Consider the following 22,278-nt stretch of genomic DNA (forward strand, 5'->3'; position numbering starts at 1 on the left):
ATTCTTGCCAAATCAAAGGCACACCGTCATTAACCAAAAGTTAATAAATTTATAAAGTTTAAGCATTCATTGTTGTTGAAGAAAATCTTTACTCACCAAAAACTTCATTTAAAGATCAGACCGAGAGAAAAAATTGGGAGAAAAAGAAGAAGATAATTATCTATTTTTGTTGACATTGGTGACGTATTTTTGCTGTCCTATTGCTGAAATCTGAATTGAAGTCTTTGAGGGGGTTTGGTTTGGGAATGAACATGAAGAAGTTATTGGATCAATGGAGGAGTTACTTCAGCTTTTGTTCGGCTTCTTCTGATATATTTGAGATAATTGAACATACCATTATGGTGGCGGTTTCTGATTGGCCCCAAGGAGTTCAGGCTGAGAAGAGATAGGATTGCTGAGATGCTCTTCTCTTGCAAGCAAACAAAGTGTGTGGGTGACAAGGTTGAGTTTGAAACTGGGGCAAGCAAGAAAAATAAGGTGAGTAGCTCAAGGGATGATATTGATGATCATGGTAACATGGATGTAAATAAGGTTTTTAGCAATTATAATTTTGGTAAAACTGAGGCATTGGCAGATGAAATGGAAGAACATTCTCAGCTTGTTGGTGAGTCTTGAGGATCAGAGACATTCTCCATAACCGTCAAGAAGAGGTGTTTCTTGCTAGTTCCTCTTATCATTCTTTTGTTTGGTTATCAGTTCTTGCTCCTTTGTGATGTGATTGATGAAATCCGTTCAGAGCTACAGATTTCTTAGTGAAAAGCAAGCTAAAGAAGATAGAAATGTGTCTTTTGTATTAGTGAAAAATTGCTTAATTACAGAGATAAAAGATACAGCTATATATAGCCAAAAAGAAAGAAAAAAAAAATAAAAATTATATTAGCTATCTCTTCATATTCCATTATACAGCTGTAATCAACTAATGTCACACAATACCCAATAAAACCGAGAGTACTTGGGAGTACCAATAATATTCATACATTAATAGCCTTCCTTGAGCTACAAATTATACATTCCAAGCTTACTACATAACTCTTCAAAAGGACCTGGTGGAAGTGCCTTTGTAAGAATATCAGCAAGTTGTTTTCTTGATGGAATTGGCATGAGTTTTAAAGAACCGTCTTGAACTTTTTCTCTAACTTTGTGACAATCAATGTCAATGTGTTTTGTCCTTTCATGAAACATTGGGTTAGCCGCAATATATCTAGCAGATTGGTTGTCACAAAATAGTGTCATAGGACCTGGTAACTTGATTTTGAAGTCATTCAAGATGTACATCAGCCAAATTTCTTCACAAGTTGCAAGAGCCATTGCTCGATACTCTGCCTCCGAAGATGATCGAGCAACTATTTGCTGTTTTTTAATTTTCCAGGACACCAAAGATCTTCCAAGAAAGAAGCAATATCCAGACACTGATCTTCGGGTATCCGGACATGTACCTCAATCAGAATCTGAAAAACCACGGAGGGACAAGTCACAAACAGACTCAAAAAGTAATCCTTTTCTAGGAGCTCCTTTCAAGTATTTCAACACATGTAAAGCTGCTTTGAAGTGCTCATCTGTAGAACAATCTAAAAATTGACTTAACTTGCTAACAGCAAAGCTTATGTCAGGCCTGGTATTAGTGAGGTATATCAACATTCCAACGAGTCTTCTATATGGCTTAGCATCATCCAACAATGTTCTTGATGACTTTGAGAGATGAATTGAATAATTCATAGGTGTGTTGGCTGGTTTTGAATCTAATAATCCATACTCTTTTAGGAGATCAAGAGTATACTTCTTTTGATATAAAGCTATTCCCCTTTTGCTCCTTGCAACTTCCATGCCCAAGAAAAATTTTAGTTCGCCTAAATCTTTGATTTTGAACAAAGTGTTGAATTTCATCTTCACACGTTGGATCTCTTCTATGTCATCTCCCGCTAGAACTAAATCATCCACATAAACAAGAATAGAAGTGAAACCTATTGGAGAAGATTTGGTGAAAAGAGAATGATCTGCCTTTGATTGTGAGTAACCTGAAGCAATCAAGACAGAGTATAACTTGGAGTTCCACTGGCGACTTGCTTGCTTAAGGCCATATAAGGATCGTTCTAGCTTGCAAACCATTCCTGACTGTGCATTTAAACCAGGGGGCAACTTCATATAGACTTCTTCAAGTAGATCACCATGAAGAAAAGCAGTGGTCACATCTAATTGATGAATAAACCAGTTCTTACTGGCTGCAATTGCTAAGAGTACATGAAGGGTAGTCATTTTGATTACAGGACTAAAAGTATCAAAATAGTCATACCCTTGTATTTGAGTGAAGCCCTTGGCCACAAGCCTTGCTTTGTGTCTCTCTATAGTACCATTAGAGTTATACTTGGTTTTAAAAACCCATTTACATCCGATTGCATGCTTCCCTTTCGGTAGAGTAGTAAGTTTTCAGGTCTTGCTTTCCTCCAATGCTTGAAGCTCAGCTTTGATTGCTTTCTGCCAACAATCACTCAAAATAGCCTGCTCATAGTTCCTTGGCTCTGGATTTGTAGAAATTGTAATGGAAAGTGCTTTGTGTGATTGTGACAGGGAATTGTAACTCAAATAATTGAAAAGAGGATATCTTTTTGTGATTGATGATTGGATCATGTTATCAGAGACAGTGGTTTGCATACATTCATAATTATCAAGGTAACTTAGCTTGTGTCTTTCTCTAAGAGATCTTCTTAGTGAAGGAGGTAGATTAATATGAGTGGGTTGGGAATTAGATGGATTTTCATCATATGATGGTGTAGTACATAATGCTGGTGCTCCTGGTAAACTCAAAGACATGGGTAAGGTTGGTTGTGGTTGAACATCAATAGTGTTGGAAGGAGTATTTGGCAATGTATGTTGAATGGGATGTAAATCTAAGGTATGGGAAGATAATGTGCTGCTATCAAAGACATCTATAGGATCATGATTATGTAATGTAGGTTTAGTGTCTTTATTAGAATTGGAAACATATTCAAATTGATGAGAAACTTGATTATCCATATATGGAAAGAATTTTTTATAAAAAATTACATTTCTAGATATGAAAAATTGTTTGTTATTTATGATATCCTTTTGTTCCTGTTTTAAAGCCAAGAAAAATGCATTTTCTTCCTTTTTTATCCAATTTCTTTCTATTTGCAACTAAAGTTGAAGCAAATGCAAGACATCCAAAGATTTTGAAGTGTTGAATGTTTGGCATTTTACCAAAAAGAATCTGATAAGGACTTTTATTATTAATAGATGAACTAGGCACTCTATTGAAAATATGTACAGCATGAGATGCAGCATGTCTCCAAAAAAATTTAGGAAGATGAGCCTTAAAAATGAGTGCTCTAGCAATATTTAAAATATCTTGATGTTTTCGTTCTACAACTCTATTTTGTTGAGGTGTCTCAACACATGAAGTCTGATGAATTATTCCCTGTTTTTCATAAAAAGAATTCACGATGAATTCAGCTCCATTATCAGTTCTGATATTTTTTATTTTTGTTTGAAATTGAATTTCAATTAGTTGCACAAATTGTTGAATAAAAAAAGAAGTTTCACTTTTATTTTTCATAAAAAATAGCCAAGTGAACTTGCTTTTATCTTTTACTATTGTTAAAAAATATTTATGACCAGCAAAAGATGGAGTAGAAATAGGTCCCCAAATATCCATGTGCACTAAATCAAATAAATTGACAGATTTTGTTTGACTCAAATGAAAAGGCAATCTTCTTTGTTTTTTATAATGACATGGTTCACAAGGTTCATCTTTTAATGGACATACAATAAAATGATAACTCTTTTTCATTTCTTGTAACCTATCAATTGAGACATGTCCTAACCTACAATGCCAAGTTTCATGATTTATAGTGTCTGTAACAGCAGCAACACTAACTGAATTGCTGGTGTTGACTAGTTCTCTATTCTTTGCTCCTAAGTTGACATAAGTTGCATCTGTATTGAAGATATACAAGCCACCTCTTTGTCTAGCATGACCAATCATCTTCAAGGAAAGGTTGTCCTGTATCTCACAGTGTGTATTGTTAAATAAAAATTGACAAGGTAAAAAATCAGTTGCTTCAGACACAGATATGAGATTAAAATTGAAAGAGGGCACATATAACACATTTGTAAGGTAAAAATCACGGGTTAAAATTATAGTTCCACTAATTGTTGCTGTGGTCTCAGTTTCATTTGGACATTTGATTAACACAGGATCTATTATGTGATGAGAGTGAAAAGTATCAAGAGAAAAAGTAACATGTGCAGTGGCACCAGTGTCAATTATCCAGTCATGTGTGTGCAAAGGAATGTGGGAAACTGATAAAATATGGTGTATACCTACTGAAAGAGCTATCACTGTGTTTATGACTTGTGTTTGAAGAGAACTATGAGCAGGATCACCTTTATGTTGTTGGAATAGAGAAATCAATGCTTGTTTTTGATCTTCGAAAAATAAGTTGTCTAGGCTTTTATTATTCTCCTCTTGAGTTGAACGCACATCAGTTACGTTGCCATCTCCACATGTTTTTTCAGCAACAATCATATTGTTTACATTTTCTACTCCAAATTTCTTTTGCAAATGAGGAGGAAATCTATACTTATGGTAGCAAGTCTCTATGGTGTGTCCAGCCTTTCCACAATAAGAACAACTTCTCATCATTCCTCTTCCACTACTAACTCTGCCTCGGCCTCGGCCACGTCCGCCTCTGCCACCTCGATTTATGATACCAGAATTTGCATTCAAGGTCATACCAAATCCTCTATTGTTTTTATTACCAGTTCCTCCAATATTGACAACATTAACTAGCATCCTTTCTTCACTTTAATCTGAGTTGCTTAATTGTCTTTCTTGTTGCAAAAGTAAAAAATAGATGGAATTCACACTGGGCAGTGGCACCATCAACATAATCTGTGATTTTACTGTTGTATACTACTCATTTAACCCTCTCAAAATTCTAACAGCATGTTCTTGGTCTCTATATTCTCTGATGATCTTCAGTCCACATGAGCATGATGCTCCACAGGCACAGGATGGAATTGGTTTGAACTCATCAAGTTCTTCCCAAATTCTCTTAAGTTTAGTGAAATATGCAGTGATGGATAGATCTCCCTGCTTCATCGCAAACATCTCTTCTTGAAGATCAGCTATCCGAAATAAATCACCTTCATAGAATCTGTGCTTGAGATCGTTCTAGAGTTTCGAGGTCACGTTACACCAAAGAACGCTCTGAAGAATCTCTGTGCTTAGGGAAGAATGCAACCACGATAGTACAAATGTGTTGCATCTGTCCCAAGCTTCATAGGTTGAGTCAGTTTTTTCAGGTTTCAGAATGCTTTCATCAATGAATCCCAACTTGTTCTTCAATTTGATGGATAGCCAAACCGATCTCGCCCATGAGTGATAATTTCGAGTTGTAAGAGGAGTTTGAGTTAGTGATAAACCTGGACTTTCATTTGGATGGAGGTAGAAGGGACTTGTCTGGTCTTGAATCGGGTTCAATGTTGATCTTCTTACTTGCGTTTGAAGGCTGGCAAGTTGATTCATCAATTTTGTGAGATTTTGTAAATCACTCACTGAAAATATTTGTCGTTGCAAATTTTCTGGATTATCTACTCCAGCTTCTCGATCTGCCATGGATGTTGCAGAAGGAAGGGGTAAAGTTCACAATCCTTGCTTAACAATATTTGCACTCTTCCACGCTCACCGCACCATGATGAAATCCGTTCAGAGCTGCAGATTTCTTAGTGAAAAGCTTCTAAAGAAGAGAGAAATGTGTCTTTTGCATTAGTAAAAAATTGCTTAATTACAGAGATAAAAGATACAGCTATATATAGCCAAAAAGAAAGAAAAAAGAAAAAAGAAAAAATAAAAATTATACTAGCTATCTCTTCATATTCCATTATACAGTTGTGATCAACTAATGTCATACAATACCCAATAAAATCCAATAAAAGAGAGAGTACTTGAGAGTACCAGTAATATTCATACATTAATAGTGATTTTGATGTTTGAAGAGATTTTTGAAGTCTTTTGACTTTTTTGTGGTGATGTTGTTTATTATCGAGAAGTGTTTTAAGGTTCTTTTTGTGTTCTATGGAGATCCCTGATTTATGCTGGCCTTATTTTATTTTTCTTGTAAAAACTGCAGTATTGTTTGAATCACTGAGGAGGCTGCAACTGATGGAACTCACTGTTGATTGTCTCAAGGTTTGTGAATTCAATCATTCTTTGCTTTAGTTTTTTGGCGAGTTCTCTAATTCTTGGAGTTACCTTTGCCACGCAACTATGATTGGAAAGGCCGTTAATTCTCTTAGAAAGCATGCTTCAAAGGATATCCGTACTTGCACGAAAGCTTATCGAGTATGGATTATTTCTAATAGATTTTTGTTTGCCATGCATGGATTTTAATAAGGGGGAGTCTCTGGTGGCCAAAAGAATGGTGGCCAAACATGACTAAGAATTGACCATTCAATAAATAGATGACATGTGGTATGTAGCATTAGTAGATAGATTTTGTATTATAAACTAACGTATAAAGTACACAATTTAAAACAGTAAAAAAGAGAGGAAAATATTAACACCTTGTAACTTTATAATTTAAAAAATTAAAAAACAGTGATCATAAATTTATGGTGATTTAACTAATACTTTAACTTAACAAAGTAAATTTAAATTTTAATTTAAAAGCTATGATAAAATTTTTAATAAAATTTTGAATTTAAATTTTACACATACGGATAATAAATTTATGATGATTTATATAACAATTTAACTTAACAAATTGAATTAAAATTTTGATTTAAAAATTATGAAAAAATTTCTAAATATGCGTTGAATTTAAATTTTTAGGAAAATAGCAAAAATGTTTAAACTAATAATAATGTAACTTAAGAAATTAAATAAAAATAAAAAATAAAGTTATGAATATTATCAAGGAAATTGACTAATCATTAGTTAATAATTAATATAAAAATAAAAGAAAGACATGATGATGAAATATCTTTTTTTTTTAAATATATCATACTTGTGAAATATATATTAAAAGAAAGATTTATTAATAAAAATTAAATTTAATTTTGTTATATTGATAATATAAAATATTTTATATAGTTGTTTAATTATATTTTTTTTAGACAATCATTTTTACAGTTAATAAAAAAAATAATTATTTTTATTGATATGATAATATATAATTATTAAATGTTCGTATAAATTATTTTATATTAACAGTGTATCAAAATTAAATTCATGAAAATATATATAAATATATAATTATACATTAAAGATTTAATTAGAATAATAAATAATAATTAATTACACATTTTAATTTATTTAATCACAGGTTTATGTTTATCTATTCATTTTAAATTTAAGTATTACTAAGATCTTTTTGAAAAGTAGCTATTTTTTTTTTGGTGTTTAGCAATCATGTTTATTAGGGTCAAATCAATGAAATCATGATTCATTCAACTCCAAACTCTGCCACATGTCAAATTCTTATTTATTTCTTGATCTTAGCCATCTTAGCCACTCAATCTTTATTGCCACTAGAGACAAACCCTTTTATTTGGTTTCATAATAAATGATATTTTAAATTTGAATAATTTATTAATTAATTTGTACTTCTTTATTAAAAAAAAAATATTAATATAATGAATAAAAATATAATTAAAAATATTGTTTAAAGAATAATAAGGACAAATAAATCCATAACCAATTTAAATTTAGAGACAATTAGGTCCCTTTCCATTTTTTAACCTGACATGTCAGCAATTTCCGTCGAGTTTTCGCCGGAAAACTGACAGAAGGACCGGGTTGGCAGACGGAGTACAAGGTCAGGAACCGTAATGGAACGTGTTTTTGGTTAAGGCTCGTCTTGTCATTTTGAAAAATGGACAGGGACCGGGTTGGTACTTTACTCTAATGTTATCATATATTTGAACCTGCTTCATGTCACGGTAAATTTTAGAAGGTTAGATTTAACAGTGTTTGTATAGTTTTCTGGAGTGTTTGAGAATACTGTAGATGGTTCCAGAACGTTCTAGAATGTCCTAGAAGGTCCCGGAATACCCTAGAAGGTTCTAGAAGACTCTGGAAGGTCATAGGGTATTCTAGAAGAGTGTAAATGTATATAGAAGTATAAAGAGTGGTATGGAATAATCTAGAAATATTTAGAGAGTTGTGGTAGGATAGATATTTGTAAAGAAGGTTCTGGATGATTAATCTGGACCGTTGATTAGATTTAATCCTAACCATCTATTGAGGAAGTGGATGGCTATAAATAGGGATGAGAGTTAGAGTTTGTGTGTGTGTGAATTATTTGTAACCACACTTGAGCAATAAAGTGTTCTTCCACCAAAGCTTCCTTTCTCTTGTGTTCTCTTGTATTCTTAGCTTTCTTGCTAAGTATTGAGGGTTAGACTGACTTGGTCTTAGTTCAAGAGGTTGAGTAAGTCCGAGTGCCGGCACGGTAGCGTTGGAGTGTGTCCAAGGCCGTGACAATTTGGTATCAGAGCAAGGTTCGAGAGGGAGCACAAGTGATTTGTGGGTATGGCTTCTAGTATCACCATAGAGCATATTGAGTCTCAAAGGGGAAGGAATGCTATTCCTTCTCAATGGGGAGGCAAGAAGGTTCGTTCTTCAAGTGAGCCTAGAGGTAAGGACTCTAACTTCCTAGAAGAGAGAGTTTCTGTGTTGGAAAATGTTCTATCCTCTATGGATGAGTATTTCCAAAGGATAGAACATGATAAGGAGACCCTCGAGGCTCACGTGTTAGGAGGACTAGATGCTTTCAAAGAAAGCATGCTCCAAATTAAAGAGAAGCTTGAGAATTCTTTAAAACTATTTGAGGAAGTTCGAGTTTGGTTCGAGGAGGCAAAATCTCGACCAACCATTATAAGGGAGACGACAAAGATTGATCTCCCCAAGCCAAAGGAGTTCAAGGGCGTAAGGGACGCTCGCGAGGTGGAGAACTTCCTATGGCAAATGGAGAGGTACTTCGAAGGCCAAGGGGTGATCGAAGAAGCAATAAAGGTACGCACTGCATCTCTCTACCTTTCTGATAATGCTACTTTGTGGTGGAGGAGAAAGTGCGTAGATATGAAAAATGGTACTTGCAACATAGCCACATGGGAAGATTTCAAAAGGGAGTTGAAAAGACAATTCTTCCCTGAGAATGTGGTTTATGAAGCAAGGAAGAAGTTGAGGGAGTTAAAGCACAAGAGTACGATTAGCGACTACGTAAAGGAGTTCACTACTCTCACGCTTCAAATTCCCAACTTAGCATCAGAGGATGCATTGTTCTTCTTCATTGATGGACTCCAACCTTGGGCAAAGCAAGAACTACAAAGAAGGAATGTTAAGGATGTCGATGAGGCCATCGTGGTGGCCGAATCACTCATTGAGTATCATAGGGGAGACTCTAAACCCAAGTCATCCTCCAAGCCTAGTTCTACTAAAGGTGGGAGAGACAAGGGAAAGAGTTTCTCAACCAAGAAGGAAGGAAAATACTCTTCAAAGAAAGAGTACGAAGAACAGAAAAAAGCTTTCGTGCCCAAAGGAGGATGCTTCGTGCGCAAGGGACCACACCAAATGAAGGATTGTCCCAAGCTAGGGACTTTGGCATCTATCGCCGAGGAACGAGAAGCTCAAACTCAAGTAACTGAGTGTGTTGGATCTATCCAACACACGAATGCTGTGAAGGGCAAAGAGGCAAGCACTATAGAAAAGAAAGGCTTGATGTATGTCAAAGCCTTTATCAATGAAAAACCCGTCATGGCTATGATCGACACTGGTGCTACACACAACTTCATCACGCCTGATGAAACAAAGAGGCTTGGGTTGAAGATCACCGAAAAGAATGGCTAGTTCAAACCCATGAATACCAAGGGTGAACCCCTTAAGGGAGTAGCAAAAGGGGTTGAGATGACTCTTGCTTCTTGGAAGGGCCTTGTGAATTTCTCAGTAGCACCCATGGACGATTTTAAAATAGTCATCGGACTCGATTTGCAAAGGAAAGCAAATATAATACCTATGCCATACTACGACGTAGTATGCGTTATGGAGAAAGGGTCTCCATGCATGGTCCCTACAGTCTCTACAGTTGGCGGGCCACCGATACTGTCTGCCATGCAACTCAAGAAAGGGTTCAAGAAGGGAGAGACTACATATTTGGCTCTATTACAAAAGGAGTCAACATCCAAAAGAGAAGACATTCCTCCCAAAACCAAGGAAGTCCTTGAAGAAAATAAGGATGTGATGTCTCCCGAGTTGCCAAAACAACTACCACCTAGGAGGAAGATGGACCACAAGATTGAATTGGAGTTAGGAGCAAAGCCGCCCGCCTCAACACCTTATAGGATGGCACCGCCAGAACTCGATGAGTTGAAGAAGAAACTCAAGGATTTGCTAGATGCTGGCTTCATCCGTCCATCGAAGGCACCTTATGGCGCACCAGTCTTGTTCCAAAAGAAGCATGATGGTTCATTGAGACTATGCATCGACTATCGAGCACTTAACAAGGTAACCATCAAGAACAAATACCCCATTCCTTTGATAGCCGATTTGTTTGATCAACTTGGTAGAGTTAAGTGGTTCTCAAAGCTAGATTTGAGGTCAGGATATCACCAAGTGAGAATTGCTGATGGTGATGAACCTAAGACCACGTGTGTCACGAGGTATGGATCGTATGAGTGGTTGGTGATGCCTTTTGGCTTGACCAATGCTCCTGCGACCTTCTGTACCTTGATGAACGAGATTTTTCGACCTTACCTTGATCGGTTTGTAGTGGTATACTTGGATGACATTGTTGTCTATAGCAATACTTTGGAGGAACATGTAGAACACTTACGAACCGTGTTCAAGATCTTGCGAGAGAATAACCTATATGTGAAGAAGGAAAAGTGTTCCTTTGCAAGGGACGAAGTCCACTTCTTGGGACACATCATTAAAGATGGAACTCTCTGCATGGATCAAGGAAAAGTGAAGGCTATCAAAGAGTGGGAACCTCCAAACAAGGTAACTGATTATAGGTCATTCCTTGGGTTGGCTAATTACTATCAGAGGTTTATCAAGGAATACTCCGCCAAGGCTGCACCATTAACTGATCTTCTCAAGAAGAATCACTCTTGGGAATGGTCAAAGGAGTGTCAAAAGGCTTTTGATGAGTTGAAGGCTGCTATCACAGAAGGACCAGTACTAGCACTACCCGACTACTCAAAGGTGTTTGAAGTCCACACTGATGCTTCTGACTACGCTATTGGAGGAGTTCTGATGCAAGAAGGACATCCTATTTCCTGAGAGTCGCAAGTTGAATGATACAGAGAGGCGATACACTGTCCAAGAGAAGGAGATGACTGCGGTGGTGCATTGTCTGAGAACTTGGCGTCACTACTTGCTTGGTTCACACTTCATCATCAAGACAGACAATGTGGCTACAAGCTACTTCCAAACTCAAAAGAAGTTAAACCCCAAACAAGCTAGGTGGCAAGACTTCTTGACTGAGTTTGATTTCGAATTCGAATACAAGTCAGGCAAGACTAATGTGGTAGCAGATACGCTGAGTCGCAAGGCTGAGTTAGCGGCCATTTCTATGGTTGAAGGAGATATTATGCATATCATCAAGGAAGGGTTTCATCACGATCCATTAGCCAAGAAGTTGGTGGAGTTGGCTAGAGAAGGTAAGACCAAAAGATTTTGGTTAGAAAACGACCTTCTCTACACTAAAGGGAGAAGACTATACGTCCCTAAATGAGAAAATCTAAGAAGAAAATTAGTGAGGGAATGCCACGACACCAAGTGGGCTGGTCACCAAGGTCAGCAAAGGACCTTGGCACTCATTGAATCTTCTTATTATTGGCCTCAAATGAGAGATGAAGTGGAAAGGGCTCCCGATAACCGAAGCTAGTTGGGAAACTCGCGAAGATCTGTGGCAATTCCAAGAACACCTAGAGCGCTATCATGAACAGAACGCGACGAGAACGTCTGCGCATTAGATGGGGGAGAATGTCACGGTAAATTTTAGAAGGTTAGATTTAACAGTGTTTGTATAGTTTTATGGAGTGTTTGAGAATACTCTAGATGGTTCCGGAACGTTCTAGAATGTCCTAGAAGGTCCCGAAATACCCTAGAAGGTTCTAGAAGACTCTGGAAGGTCATAGGGTATTCTAGCAGAGTGTAGATGTATATAGAAGTATAAAGAGTGGTATGGAATAATCTAGAAATATTTAGAGTTGTAGTAGGATAGATATTTGTAAAGAAGGTTCTGGATGATTAATTTGGACCGTTGATTAGATTTAATCCTAACCATCCATTGAAGAAGTGGATGGCTATAAATAGGGATGAGAGTTAGAGTTTATGTGTGTGAATCATTTGTAACCACACTTGAGCAATAAAGTGTTCTTCCACCAAAGTTTCCTTTCTCTTGTATTCTTAGCTTTCTTGCTAAGTATTGAGGGTTAGGCTGACTTGGTCTTAGCTCAAGAGGTTGAGTAAGTCCGAGTGCCGGCACGGTAGTGTTGGAGTGTGTCCAAGACCGTGACATTCAGCTTTGCAAAATAATCCAGATTTTTAGATTTTAAATCCATTTTAAACCAAACTATTAAAAAAAAATCAAATCGTATCAACTTTATAGTTTGATTTTTTAATCTAAATCATTTAAAGTTTTAAACAATTTTAAATTAAAATCTAAAATTAAGGAAAAAATCCTAATTTTAGATTTGAAACTCTGGTCTTGCTCTCTTCCTTCATGGTCTCTCCGCCGCCGGCGTTTGTTGTTTCCACCGCATCCAGCACCGGAGCAGGAAGCTTGAAGCTGCGACGGTACGTCCCCTTCCTCATCTCCCAGAGCTTGAAGCTGCGAGTTCCTCTGTCCGCCACTCTGCGTCTGCGAGCCCTGCCATCGCCTTGTCGTCGTCTTCTGCCTCTCGTCGCCGTCAATTTCAGCACTGCTCGCCTCCAGCTCCATCCCTTCCGCCGTTCAGGTATAGTATGCGACTCTGTTAGACTGTTACTCGATTCAGTTCTTCAGCATCTCGTCACCGATTCAGTTGTTACTCTGCTCATTTCGTTGTGCTAATTGTTAAAGATTATACGGTGTTAGAGCCTGAAAGCATCCTAAGACTAAAGACCCTACAGCAGCTCTTAAGTCCATTCTTAAGTTGAAAGCAGGAGAAGCCAGTCATCTTCTACCTCGACTAAGTTGCAGTCTAATAGGAAGTTAAAGTCTTCGTTAAATCCCATCTAGCTAAAGCAAAGCGAGATCCAGAGTTTACTTCAGATGAGGCGGGCAGATTCGACTATAGCAACAAACTTGTATGATAGCCCCCATGGAGACGCAGGAGATGGATGCATATTTTCTACCTAATTGGCAAAAAGCCTTTTTTCTTTCAGCTCATTCAGTTTCTTTCTCAAGAAGGAAACACTAATATTCGTTTGGTTAATTGATGAATGCATTCATTCATATTATTTGTGTATGGTGTTATTGGCCTGCTATTGAGAATCTAACTTGCTGTTAAGTTTTTTGCGTTTCATGATGAATGGTTTCGTAGTTTGGTTTGTTCTTGATGGCAATTTGACATGAGTGATTTCATGTGTGTGATGAATATTGAGGTAGGAATGGTGTCAGAAACAGAAGGGATTTTCTCTTATCTGCTGTTAAGATTGATTGATATCATATTGTAAACCTTTAATGATCATTTGGACCATTTTGTCATATCTATGAACACTCATTTTGTGGGGTTAAATGCCACACAGGGATTTTTTCTTTTTTTTAATCCAAGAAAATATTTCATCAATGTAATAAACGATCCACTAGGGATTATATACAGGGTAAATTTGAAAAAAATCTTACAAAGATCAAGCTCAGATGTAATTGAATGGGAAAATAACTTTTTTAATTTTATAATCTGTTATTCTCTTTCTTACCAAAAATACTATGTCCGATTCAATCTGTCTAAGTGTCTCTACTCTAGAAAATTTGTAAATTTGTAGTATTTATTTTTGTAGATTTTATTAAGCAGCCGGTTTAGTGTATTGTAAGATTGAAAGTCTTTAGGTTCTTAAAATTTAATTTTCTTTAATTTTTAGGTCTACATGTAATCTGCCAACTTATTCATTGTATCTTACGTTTTTTATATTTTTGTTTCCATTAAAATTGTAAGATAATGCAGTATAACTCCTCTAGTAAAGTATCAAGCAATTGAAAACAATTCACAGTATAAATGAAAATTATTGTAACTACTACTTTTATCAAAATCTCTCTACTATTAGGAGAAAGTAGAGCTCGTTTTCATGGTTGGAGTTTCTCACAGACTTTGTCTTTAATATAGTTGAAAGTAGTTCTCTTAGACCACTGAACAATTGATGGTAATCCAAAATACTTATTTTGATTCCCAATATGCGGAACCATAAGAAGATTAGCAAATTGGTTTCGGATTTGAAGCGGTGTATTTCTGTTGAAAAAAAAAACAAATAACTTGTCTAGATTAACTACTTGGCCACTTATACTCTGGTAAGTCTGTAAGATACTTAGTAAGTCTTGGCAATGATTGTAGTTTTGCTAAATAAAATTAAATCATCTACAAAGAATATATGAGTAATTCTAGGACATCTATGATTCAATCTCAAACTAGAAAAATCTTGTCTCTATTTACCTCTATGGAGCATATGGGAGAGACTATCTGCACAAAATAGAAATAAATAAATAAAAAGGGTCGCTTTGACACACCCTCCACATGGTTTAAAATAACCATGTGGTTGATCATCCACAGTAACAGAGTAAGAAACTGTTGTCACACATTCCTTCATCCAATCAAGTCATTGTCGCAAAACTCAACTTTTTTTATCATTTCCCAAACAAAAGATCATTTGACTCTATCATAAGTCTTACTCATATCGAGCTTTAGAGCTAGGTCACAGTCACCATATCTCTTATTTTTTAGAAAATGCATAAACTCATGAGCAATAAGAGCATTATCACTAATTAGTCGCCCTTTAACAAAAATACTTTAATTGTTATTAATCACTATATTCATGACTGTGTTATATTCGGTGTACTAAGATTTTAGAGATAATTTTATAAAAAATACTATTAAAATTTATAGGTCAAATATACTTCATAGAGCTAATAGCATTATCAACTTTGGAAATAAGATAGATATAAACATGATTAAAAGCTTTAAAAATTTTATCTCTAAAAAACAAATTTCAGACCATTTTAATCACATCATTTTTAATTGTCCCCCAAAAATATTGAAAGAATTTAGCTATAAATTTGTTATCCATAGAAGCTGAAAAGGAGTTGATAAAAAAAACTGCTGACTTTATTTTTGTATCCGAAACTGACCTAATCAACCTTTTGTTAGTGGCTGCATCAATTTTCCACACAGAGATTGTTGAGTATATTATATTATCAGTTTGAATGTTTTATGTTAACAGAATGTTCATTTTGAATGTCTTATGTCATTCTTTTTGATATTTTAAGAATAATTAAATATTATATAAATTAGTTATTGTTATTACGTTTATAAATAAGCAAATCAATTCTAAAATTGGATTTTTAGTAGAAAAAAATAATGGTTTAGAAATTAAATTTTTAAAAATTAGTTTTAAAATTGTATTTTTTGTTTAAAAAATTTATTTTAAAATTGAATTTTAAATTTGAATTAAAAAAAATCAAATTTAAAATCGATTTGTATGTAAAATCGTATTTAAATATTAAAACTAACTTAAAACTGATTTTTGTTTTTTGAATCAGTTTAGAAACTGATTTTTTTTCTTTAATCCGGTTTTAATTTGATTTCATGAACTACAAAACTAGTTTTAAAGTGGACGCTGTTTGGATCTTTAAAAATCCAAACCATGTCTACCCCCACTGTCCCTTATGCTCAACTTTGATGCTATCTTTCAATCTACGATGGGATGCTTAGGCAAATGACTCATACTTCACATCTTGTATGCTTTGAAGTTGGCGATTATTGTTTTGATTCGTATTAGCGAACTAGTTGAATTGCAGAATCTGTTTAACATATTCACTTTCATACCGAACAAGTGAACAACTATCTGATGTAACAATATCTTTTCTTTGATTTACAGAGATTGGAAAGAAATAGTAGATGAGTGGGTCAAGGCCACAGCTATTGCAGGTATCAAACGTTCATCTAGCTTTGTGTGACAACCATCAAGATAATCCCGAATACCCGATGCTTTTTTGCGTTTTGAACCTTGATTCATGCTTGAATTTACTACATGTTTATAGGATCAGAAGGCATTCCAGATTCTGTAAATCCATCAGTTGTTTATGAAGAGGAAGGACTTCCATCACCTCCTATGGACGAAGGAGCTTTCTTGGTAGCTTCAACGGGTTCAATTGAACTCTCACAGGTATTTTACCTGTCCCTAATATTTTTTTCCTCCCTTTTTTGAACTTAGATTTATGTAGAAACTGATATTTTTCTACTTCCCTTTGTTGTATGTCTCGTATCTGGACGATGTAAAGTTCTTTGATGGCATGATTGATATCGGAAGTGAGTTGATTTTGCAATTTCTTATGTTTAGACTATCTAGCATTCACTCTTCGGTTCTGTATTCGAATTCCCCATGTCTTAATCAGGATTTTTTTCAGATCCTCCACAAAATGGGCAAAATGAACCCACTGTGAAGCCAAGTAGACCGGTAGCCGCTGATTCTGGTCCTGGCAGACCACCAAAATCAAGCATGCAGCCAAAAAGCAATGTCGAGCCAAAGGCAGGGGAAGAAGTAGAGAATGGTACAGTCACAATGAAGCCTCCGGTCGACCAGCAAGCTGTAAGTAAAACATCTCTACACAAGTTTGCAAAACTTGACAGATTATAGGCATCTCTAACAGTTTCCTGTACTTCAGAAATCGAAGTACTTAGAGGAAGTTGCTGCGAGGATAGAAGCCGCTAAGAAGAATCTTCGGGAGAAAAGAGATGGAGGAGCCGAAAAGAGGAATGCTAGGGGCAGCAATTTTGATGTTTTGTAACCATCAATTAGTCATCAATATTGTTTTTAATGGTGTGAGATCACTCACTTTTATTTTGATAGTTAAGTGCTGGCCGGAAAACACAAAAGTTGCTGCTCCCTAAACTTTAACAGCCGAAAATGGTTTGTCATTTCTTTTCTGAAACCCGTTTCTATATCTTGAATTCAGCTTAGAACTGAGACACTTGAGATATTCATAGCACAGTAAACTGATTCAAGAAAGTATTGTATGATGCTTGCAGTTAAGAGGCAACGAACTATACAACAAATGGAATTAGATGATCTCCTAAAGCAAGGAGCTGGCCAGCGAAATCCTCATTTCAAAGCCGGAAACCATAACCGGCACTGGGGATACGAGGGACGGGTGGGTGGGGGGTGGGGGGTGGGGGGGGGGGGCGCAAGTGGCCCCACTACCATTTTTAAAAAGTGTTAAAAAGTATATATGTATATTGTATATAGATTTATGCACTCATTATAAAATTATGTTTGCTTCCATATAAAATAAAAATTATGTTATTAATTTTTGTGTAAAAAAATATTTTGTTAAATTTAATCTCACAATAATAAGTTTTTTATTAAATTTTATCTCAAAGAACAATATATATTAAATTAATTTAATAAAAATAGAATATTATAATACTATTTAATTAAAAAATTTGTTTAGTTCAACATTTAAATTCTTGAATTTTTTTAATAAACATTAATTTTTAGAGAAAATTTCACTCCTTTTTTTAAGAGATGCTAAAATAACACTCTCCTTTTCTCTATTTGTAAAATGTACATTCTCTTCTCTTATTTTCCGATATCAATATATATTATTTTTTATTTAATATTAAAATAATATATATTAATATCAAAAAATTAATAGTAAAATATAAAAATAATTGTTAACAAAAATTTTAGTAAAATCATAATTTAATAATTAAAAAATTATTGAAGGGTATCTTAGAAAAAATAATTTAATTATTAAATTTTTATTAAAAATATTTTGGTAAAATACAATTTAATTAATAAAAAATAATTTATTAAATTTTTGTGTTCTATGGAGATCCTGATTTATGCTGGCCTTATTTTATTTTTCTTGTAAAAACAGTCTGATGCAGTATTGTTTGAATTACTGAGGAGGCTGCAACTGATGGAACTCACTGTTGATTGTCTCAAGGTTTGTGAATTCAATCATTCTTTGCTTTAGTTTTTTGGCGAGTTCTCTAATTCTTGGAGTTACCTTTGCCACTTTGCCACGCAACTATGATTGGAAAGGCCGTTAATTCTCTTAGAAAGCATGCTTCAAAGGTATCCGTACTTGCACGAAAGCTTATCGAGTATGGATTATTTCTAATAGATTTTTGTTTGCCATGCATGGATTTTAATAAGGGGGAGTCTCTGGTGGCCAAAAGAATGGTGGCCAAACATGATTAAGAATTGACCATTCAATAAATAGATGACATGTGGTATGTAGCATTAGTAGATAGATTTTGTATTATAAACTAACGTATAAAGTACACAATTTAAAACAGTAAAAGAGAGAGAAAAATATTAATACCTTGTAACTTTATAATTTAAAAAATTAAAAAACAGTGATCATAAATTTATGGTGATTTAACTAATACTTTAACTTAACAAAGTAAATTTAAATTTTAATTTAAAAACTATGATAAATTTTTTAATAAAATTTTGAATTTAAATTTTACACATACGGATAATAAATTTATGATGATTTATATAACAATTTAACTTAACAAATTGAATTAAAATTTTGATTTAAAAATTATGAAAAAATTTCTAAATATGCGTTGAATTTAAATTTTTAGGAAAATAGCAAAAATGTTTAAACTAATAATAATGTAACTTAAGAAATTAAATAAAAATAAAAAATAAAGTTATGAATATTATCAAGAAAATTGACTAATCATTAGTTAATAATTAATATAAAAATAAAAGAAAGACATGATGATGAAATATCTTTTTTTTTTTAAATATATCATACTTGTGAAATATATATTAAAAGAAAGATTTATTAATAAAAATTAAATTTAATTTTATTATATTGATAATATAAAATATTTTATATAGTTGTTTAATTATATTTTTTTTAGACAATCATTTTTACAGTTAATAAAAAAATAATTATTTTTATTGATATGATAATATATAATTATTAAATGTTCGTATAAATTATTTTATATTAACAGTGTATCAAAATTAAATTCATGAAAATATATATAAATATATAATTATACATTAAAGATTTAATTAGAATAATAAATAATAATTAATTACACATTTTAATTTATTTAATCACAGGTTTATATTTATCTATTCATTTTAAATTTAAGTATTACTAAGATCTTTTTGAAAAGTAGCTATTTTTTTTTTGTGTTTAGCAATCATGTTTATTAGGGTCAAATCATGACTCATTCAACTCCAAACTCTGCCACATGTCAAATTCTTATTTATTTCTTGATCTTAGCCATCTTAGCCACTCAATCTTTATTGCCACTAGAGACAAACCCTTTTATTTGGTTTCATAATAAATGATATTTTTAAATTTGAATAATTTATTAATTAATTTGTACTTCTTTATTAAAAAAAGAATATTAATATAATGAATAAAAATATAATTAAAAATATTGTTTAAAGAATAATAAGGACAAATAAATCCCTAACCAATTTAAATTTAGAGACAATTAGGTCCCTGTCCATTTTTTAACCTGACATGTCAGCAATTTCCGTCGAGTTTTCGCCGGAAAACTGACAGAAGGACCGGGTTGGCAGACGGAGTACAAGGTCAGGAACCGTAATGGAACGTGTTTTTGGTTAAGGCTCGTCTTGTCATTTTGAAAAATGGACAGGGACCGGGTTGGTACTTTACTCTAATGTTATCATATATTTGAACTTGCTTCATGTCACGGTAAATTTTAGAAGGTTAGATTTAACAGTGTTTGTATAGTTTTCTGGAGTGTTTGAGAATACTCTAGAAGGTTCCGGAACGTTCTAGAATGTCCTAGAAGGTCCCGGAATACCCTAGAAGGTTCTAGAAGACTCTGGAAGGTCATAGGGTATTCTAGAAGAGTGTAGATATATATAGAAGTATAAAGAGTGGTATGGAATAATCTAGAAATATTTAGAGAGTTGTGGTAGGATAGATATTTGTAAAGAAGGTTCTGGATGATTAATCTGGACCGTTGATTAGATTTAATCCTAACCATCTATTGAGGAAGTGGATGGCTATAAATAGGGATGAGAATTAGAGTTTGTGTGTGTGTGAATCATTTGTAACCACACTTGAGCAATAAAGTGTTCTTCCACCAAAGCTTCCTTTCTCTTGTGTTCTCTTGTATTCTTAGCTTTCTTGCTAAGTATTGAGGGTTAGACTGACTTGGTCTTAGCTCAAGAGGTTGAGTAAGTCCGAGTGTTGGCACGGTAGCGTTGGAGTGTGTCCAAGGCCGTGACAATTTGGTATCAGAGCAAGGTTCGAGAGGGAGCACAAGTGATTTGTGGGTATGGCTTCTAGTATCACCATAGAGCATATTGAGTCTCAAAGGGGGAAGGAATGCTATTCCTTCTCAATGGGGAGGCAAGAATGTTCATTCTTCAAGTGAGCCTAGAGGTAAGGACTCTAACTTCCTAGAAGAGAGAGTTTCTGTGTTGGCGAATGTTCTATCCTCTATGGATGAGCGTTTCCAAAGGATAGAACATGATAAGGAGACCCTCGAGGCTCATGTGTTAGGAGGACTAGATGCTTTCAAAAAAAGCATGCTCCAAATTAAAGAGAAGCTTGAGAATTCCTTAAAACTATTTGAGGAAGTTTGAGTTTGGTTCGAGGAGGCAAAATCTCGACCAACCATTATAAGGGAGACGACAAAGATTGATCTCCCCAAGCCAAAGGAGTTCAAGGGCGTAAGGGACGCTCGCGAGGTGGAGAACTTCCTATGGCAAATGGAGAGGTACTTCGAAGGCCAAGGGGTGGTCGAAGAAGCAATAAAGGTACGCACTGCATCTCTCTACCTTTTTGATAATGCTACTTTGTGGTGGAGGAGAAAGTGCGTAGATATGGAAAATGGTACTTGCAACATAGCCACATGGGAAGATTTCAAAAGGGAGTTGAAAAGACAATTCTTCCCTAAGAATGTGGTTTATGAAGCAAGGAAGAAGTTGAGGGAGTTGAAGCACAAGAGTACGATTAGCGACTACGTAAAGGAGTTCACTACTCTCACGCTTCAAATTCCCAACTTAGCATCAGAGGATGCATTGTTCTTCTTCATTGATGGACTCCAACCTTGGGCAAAGCAAGAACTACAAAGAAGGAATGTTAAGGATGTCGACGAGGCCACCGTGGTGGCCGAATCACTCATTGAGTATCATAGGGGAGACTCTAAACCCAAGTCATCCTCCAAGCCTAGTTCTACTAAAGGTGGGAGAGACAAGGGAAAGAGTTTCTCAACCAAGAAGGAAGGAAAATACTCTTCAAAGAAAGAGTACGAAGAACAGAAAAAAGCTTTCGTGCCCAAAGGAGGATGCTTCGTGCGCAAGGGACCACACCAAATGAAGGATTGTCCCAAGCTAGGGACTTTGGCATCTATCGCCGAGGAACGAGAAGCTCAAACTCAAGTAACTGAGTGTGTTGGATCTATCCAACACACGAATGCTGTGAAGGGCAAAGAGGCAAGCACTATAGAAAAGAAAGGCTTGATGTATGTCAAAGCCTTTATCAATGAAAAACCCGTCATGGCTATGATCGACACTGGTGCTACACACAACTTCATCACGCCTGATGAAACAAAGAGGCTTGGGTTGAAGATCACCGAAAAGAATGGCTAGTTCAAACCCATGAATAACAAGGGTGAACCCCTTAAGGGAGTAGCAAAAGGGGTTGAGATGACTCTTGGTTCTTGGAAGGGCCTTGTGAATTTCTCAGTAGCACCCATGGACGATTTTAAAATAGTCATCGGACTCGATTTACAAAGGAAAGCAAATATAATATCTATGCCATACTACGACGTAGTATGCGTTATGGAGAAAGGGTCTCCATGCATGGTCCCTACAGTCTCTACAGTTGGCGGGCCACCGATACTGTCTGCCATGCAACTCAAGAAAGGGTTCAAGAATGGAGAGACTACATATTTGGCTCTATTACAAGAGGAGTCAACATCCAAAAGAGAAGACGTTCCTCCCAAAACCAAGGAAGTCCTTGAAGAAAATAAGGATGTGATGTCTCCCGAGTTGCCAAAACAACTACCACCTAGGAGGAAGGTGGACCACAAGATTGAATTGGA

At 35.1% G+C, this 22,278-nt stretch overlaps 2 pseudogenes; one reads left to right on the forward strand and one right to left on the reverse strand.

Moving 5' to 3' along the window:
* The first annotated feature begins 251 nt into the window (after positions 1 to 251).
* On the forward strand, positions 252 to 21,823 carry LOC110263580 (putative mediator of RNA polymerase II transcription subunit 26b; annotated as a pseudogene).
* Positions 3,405 to 5,635, reverse strand: LOC148563007 (uncharacterized; annotated as a pseudogene).
* Positions 21,824 to 22,278: the final 455 nt, after the last annotated feature.

Source organism: Arachis ipaensis, chromosome B6 (assembly GCF_059453495.1).
Source record: "Arachis ipaensis isolate K30076 ecotype BB chromosome B6, ASM5945349v1, whole genome shotgun sequence".
NCBI classification, from domain to species: domain Eukaryota; kingdom Viridiplantae; phylum Streptophyta; class Magnoliopsida; order Fabales; family Fabaceae; genus Arachis; species Arachis ipaensis.